This window comes from Coenobita brevimanus, chromosome 94, assembly GCF_032717465.1.
Source record: "Coenobita brevimanus isolate Jiangsu-jjx chromosome 94, ASM3271746v2, whole genome shotgun sequence".
Taxonomy (NCBI): Eukaryota; Metazoa; Arthropoda; class Malacostraca; order Decapoda; family Coenobitidae; genus Coenobita; species Coenobita brevimanus.
This window is the reverse complement of record NC_137047.1, coordinates 8,685,876-8,692,158: the sequence shown is the minus strand read 5'-3', so window position 1 is coordinate 8,692,158 and position 6,283 is coordinate 8,685,876.

The following is a 6,283-nucleotide window of genomic DNA, read 5'->3' as shown; positions in this document are numbered from 1 at the left end:
CTATGCAAAGCAGATCTTGATAGGCACTTGTAGGTGTTTGGTTATATTTTGTGCTTTTTTTTTTTTTTTTTTTTTTTTTTTTTTTTTTAGGTGTATCACACTAGTAGTTCGAGTGACTTCATAGTTTTACAGTGCCTAGTACTTGTGACATCAGATTTGAAAATGGTGTAATACATTACAGACTTGTAGCTGTAATGAGATATTCCCTCAGTACTTAGGCATATGGCACAAAGATTAAATGGGACAAATGATAACTTATAGATAATGTTGAATGATGTGTCAGGATGGTGATGATAATGATGATAATCGGCTAAAGTCCTGAACCAACTCTTCAGTAGCTGTATATTATTTAGAGTGGGTAAATACTTGGTAGAACACTGAGACTTGGTATCATTTTATTCCATCACTGATGGTCTGACCATCAGTGGAATTTAGTGAACTTGAAAATGTTAGTTCCAACAGTAGCTGTAACTTTGACAAGTCATAAAACTTTTCTTCTTTTGGTATTCTAAGTTAGATGTGCAGTATGCTGTGTGCACTGAGTGTGAATGTGTTACCCACTGTAGGCTTTAGCATATGATCATCATAGTACCCATTGTGCCATTAATGTCTGGTATACAGTAATCCCTGTAACACCTGGGCCCCTATTCAAAAACGTTCCTAGGAAAGTCCTAAGAACTGCTCTCAGCTGGGACCGTGTCTTGGGAATCGATTCATAAACACTACCTAGGACGTACATGGCAATTCCTACCCAGGAATTTTCCCAAGTCCCAGACTTAGGAAAAATGCTAACCGTAGCAATATTTTTTTTCGAAAATGCAGTTTTTGGTCAAGATAGAGAGATATATTATTTAGTAAAATACTCTAAGTCACAAAATGATTATAGAAATAATGTAGGTGGATTTCTTGATGAATGTAAGTATCTATTTTCCAGTTACATTTTCTTTTTTCTGTGGACGCTAGGCTATCGTGTATTGTAAACATACAGACGGCGCGGGAGCATTCAACCTCCTAGAAGAATGCGCCCCGGTGGAACCTCTCGGTTTTCAAACATTCTTTTAAGTCCACATTCATTGAGTATCCTAGCATCATGCACTGACCCTGGCCACTTGGCCAAACAGTTAATAATTCTGTACTTGGCATCAAAAACAACTTGTACATTAATGCTATGATACCGCTTTCTGTTCACATATTCTTCTTCAAACTCTTTTGGGGCTATTATTCTCACATGTGTCCCATCAATTGCTCCACCCACCCCGGGGAAGCCAGCAATCTCCATAAATTCGATTTTTTTCCTTTGTAGTTCTTGGGGGTCTGGGGAACTTCAAGAATCTACACATTATTTCACGTCCGTAGAACGCATTTAATGTCTGTGAGATAAATCTGCTGACTGTAGGCTGTGAGGGTCCCAAATCATCACTGCAGCATAGTTGCATTTTACCTGTGGCCAAATATCTCAACAAAATGATCACTTTCATCTCCGGGGTAAGTGCCTGGTTCCTCTCAGATGGACTTTGCAGGACATCTCTTACCAAGTCAGTAACAAAAATAATTCCTGCACGATCCAAACGGTATCTGCTTATCAGTTCTGCATCACTTAATTCATTCAACACGTCCCTACGTGGGCGAAAAGTTCTCTGCTGACGCCTCGGAGCTTGTTGTTGTTCAGCCATTTTCAGGTCCTAGGAATATTCCTAAGTCGTAAGTCACCTCCCTGGCTACACCTAAAATCTCCGTGTCTTAGGACCAGTCCTAGGACGTGGGAGCGTTTATAAACAAGTCCTGCGACTTGGGATCAGTTCCTACGACTTGCGACTAGTTCCTAGGTCCCAGGACCTTTTATGCATACGGGCCCTGGTTGCCAAGTTCCCGGACACCGCATTTCCTGGACATTTTGGGCCCGGGCCTTTGGAATCCCTTCCCTCCCCCCAAAAAAATACTTTAAACTTGGCACGCAACGCCGAACAGCTGTGTTTTCATGCAAAATAGGGCGGCCCCCTGCTTCCTCCTCCCCTCTTCAGTTCCCGCCTAACTACCATCGTGACTTGACGCTTGTCACAGTGGCTGCTGCATGTGCTCGGTTTTATGAATAAACAGTTAATAAACTGCAGTGCCTCGCAATTAGACCACACGGGAATTAACAGTTTTTTGCGGTGTTAAGAAATTAGAATTCAGAGTGCAAGGGATTAAGTGCAGAGTGCAGACTGTTGCAACTGGCGTGGCACAAGTAAGAACAGAATATGCATTGTTAAACAGTTATAATTCACAGTGCAAAGGATTAAGTGCAGCACAACGCTGGCTTACTGTATGTGCTTCAAGAGCATTTTTACCACTGCCAGAGCCTTAAAGGAAGTCGGTTAATCTTCGTAATGGCCACGGACGTGTTGTAAGTACCCTGTACACAGCTGAATATTTTCCATACTCACTTCTAATTCCTCATTCTCTGGTTCCTTTTTATTTATTTCATGCTTTCTGTCCCTTATTTGTGTCCATAAGGTGTTAAATAGGTGCTGTGCATATTCAGTCAGGAGTTATATAGGTGGCTTTCAAAGTTAAGTTGGGCTGGGGTTTATAAGTACCTGTCCAGGGGCATTTTTCCCAAGTCCCGGACATGCCGCTCTAGTATGTCGGATCTTGAAGGGATTAGTATATATATGTATATATAATGTATAAATATATATATATATATATATATATATATATATATATAATATAATTGGTAGGTGGGGGCACTCACCATCCACTCACTCGATGTAGTGTGCTGTCGGGTGTCTGCCCTGTCATCTCTTCCATCCTTCTTTCCTTCCATTCTCTTCTGTCTTTCTTTCCTTCAGTCTTTCCTCGTCCTTCTGCCTACGGGTGACTTTACACACCCTTTTCTGTCTTTCATTCATTCTTTCCTCTTCCTTCTGCCTGTGGGTGGCTCTACACTGAGTGACAAGCCAAATGGTTTCCTGTACACCAGGAAACCATTTACTACGCTGGGTGGTAACCATATAACCAAATTTTGGCGCCTGGTGGTTTAGTGTGTAATTATTGCACTCCAGTCAGATTGAGCCGGTGAAGGTTTATATCCAAGGGGTGGTTGGGGTTTATTGCTCACGTAATGCCACTCAGGGATGAGTGAGGCTGGTCACTCATCTTAAATGTCAGGACCAACTGCCTAGCCCCGGGCTCCTACGCTGTTCATGGGGCAACGTAGGATTGGATGATGGATGGATATATCTATCTATCTATCTATCTATCTATATATATATATATCAGTAAATCCTCGTTTTCACGTTGTGGATATTCCGCGAAACACGAAATGTCGTATTGTGAAGTTAAGAATCAGTGGGGAAAATAGAGGAGCGTTCTGGTGGGACATGTACCTACCCTATCAGAAAGTACTGTAACACCAAACAGTCCCTACCCAGAATTAAGTGAAGAGTGTTTACTAGTGCTAAAACAGCATAACACAATAAACCTGTACCTGAAAAGACATTAAAGCTTTTATAAAGAGCTGCAACACCAAAAATCCTTACCAGAAATAAAGTGAAGACTGGCTTGAGTGGCAGGTGAAGGTGTGGTGAGAGTAGATGGGCTAGTTGCTAGGTGACATGGGCCTCTCTGGGGAAGCCCCATCACCTATGCCAAAGCCCTCAAAGTTGAACTCAGGCTTCAGCACCTCCATTTCCTCTCTGTCCACTTCTCCTTCTTCATCCACCCTTGCTGGCACATCCAAGTCTTGCAGAATAGCAGCCACATTCTGTCTGTCATGAAAATATCGTATGATCCATGCTTGTCACTGCTCCTTTATGTTTGTGTTGTAGACGGCCATCACTTGGGACTTCAGATCACTCAAAGTCGATAGGATGCTGGTAGCCACAGGCATTGTCCTGGTTTATGCATCGAAGGTGGTTGCCATGTCGGTTATGGTGGACAGGGTGGTCGCAAGATGGCCTCCAACAAATGAGTATCGGTATGCATCGTTGGCTGCCAGCTGGGAGCATCAAATTGTGGGGAAATTTGCGAATTGTGAGACAACTCAGAAACTTTTCTTGCGCAAAAAATGAGGCGTTAAAGTAAAATGTGTCCAAATACGAGGACTTACTGTATATATATGTGTGTGTGTGCGTGTGTGTGTGTGCAGTAGACCCTAGTTATATGCGGGGGTTAGGTTCCAGAATTCCCTGCGGAAGGCAAATTCCACGGATACTCAAGTCATCACAAAATGGCATATTATTTCCACATAAGCTAAGCACATCCCTGAAAAAATAAAAACATACTTTAGAATATTACAAATACGTATTAACACTCATCAAAAGGTTGTGTGTTCTCTTTGTAACCTTCGTACAGTGATGACGATCGCTGCATGACGATGATGATTGCTGTACAGTAAGACCTCACAATAACGGACTAATTGGGGCCCAAACCATTCCATAAGATGTGAAATTCCAAAAAAAGTGACATCCGGACTTCCCTCTGCTAACCCGGACTTTTTCCGGTATATCAGACATTAGTCCGGACCGCATGAACAGTTTTTAAACTGTTTTGACTACCATTACGGTACTGTACTGTGTTATAACTTTATTACATTAATCAAATGGTATAATCTATCTGTCTATTGCCAGACGCGATAATGCCGTAAGGGGTGTCCATTTGACTTTGAGTTATATGTTTTATGGGGAGGGGCACTAACCCTCCACCAACCCACTCGCTGACACGTAGGAAGCACGTATGGTTTGGTTATATGGTTACCACCCAGCGTTGTAAATGGTTTCCTGGCTTACAGGAAACCATTTGGCTTGTCACTCAATGTAAAGCCACCTGTAAAGGAAAGAAAAGCAATAAGAAGTGACAGGAAAGATGGGAGAAATAGGAAGAGAGGAGGGCAGGCACAGAAAGAGAACAATAAAGTAGCTCATATCCTTTTTTAGGCTGTGATGATTATCCATACTACTTAGAAAAAGATAGCCTATATTCAACCAGAGGCTGGTCAAGCACTGAATCACACACACACACACACACACACACACACACACACACAGTGAAAGGAAAACCAGGAAAAGGTGGAGAATGAAGTGGTTAAAGTACTAAAACATAGAGAATCCTTGGTCAAGGATGTAGCAGGTAAGATAAAAAGTGTGATTATTTCAGGACCGAAAGAAAAACCCATGTCAGTAAGATCAAAAAGGGAAAGAGAAGAACTGAGATGGGCTAAAGAGATAGCATCAATAGTTATGGAGGGCGATGACAAGTCTCAAGAAGAGACTGACAAAGTATTTAGGCTGGAAAGATACAAGGTGAGAGTGGTGCGGCCACTAACAGTTAAGTTTCAGTCACAGGTCATGCTAAATGAGATTATTAACCCTTGAAGTCTGGGCAGGATCGTATGAAGGGTTCTCTTGATGGATACCGGGTCGGATCACATGAGTAAAAGCCTCATGCGACGGGTGACATCATTTGATACTCCCCGTCGCCCGTGTTGCACTCAGAGTGGTCTGAGCTCTGATGTCATATGTAAACAAACCTGCTGGTACAAATGTACCGGGTTTTGGGGTGGATTTTTTTTATTTTCGCATTTTATGCTCAAATAATCACCTAAAAATGACTCATAAATCGTAACATAAATTACTATTAATAAATATATGCCTAAAATACTTCAAAAACATTCTGTAATGACAGTACATGTGGCCGAGTTTTTTTTCACGTTTGCACACACCTAGGGCTTCTGTGGTACGGTCGTGTTTACCATGGAGTTAGAGGGAAATCTTCATTTTTTGCCCTCGACACAGGCTTCTGATGAGATGGAAAAACTGGACAGCAACTTGGAGAACTCTGAAGTGACAAGTAGACTCAGTGAAGAGAGGGAAATGGATGACATAATCGATTTCGAAGGATTTTCAGCCAGTGATATACAAACTCCATCAACCTCTGGGATATCAGTGAGTAGTGTTGGCATAAAAAGTAAGTTATCACCAGGTCTGGAGTACGATTGTGATGACCAGGAGAGTGGTAGTGGCGGTGAGGGGATGGCAACAGGGACAATGATGGATTTATTGCCGTGACTGATGAGAGTGATGATGATTTAGACCTAAGTGATGATGATGATGATGACCTTAGGATGTGTGACCCTAGTAACCCTCCTGGTAGGCCTGGTGGTACTGTTAGTGCTGATGGATCTGGGTTTATTTGGGCAAGTGGTGATAGATTCATACCAAATTGCTATAGATTTGATGCAACTCACAATGGAGTGGCAAGGGCTGCTGGTGTAGACATAAACAGTTCTGAAATGGAGTAT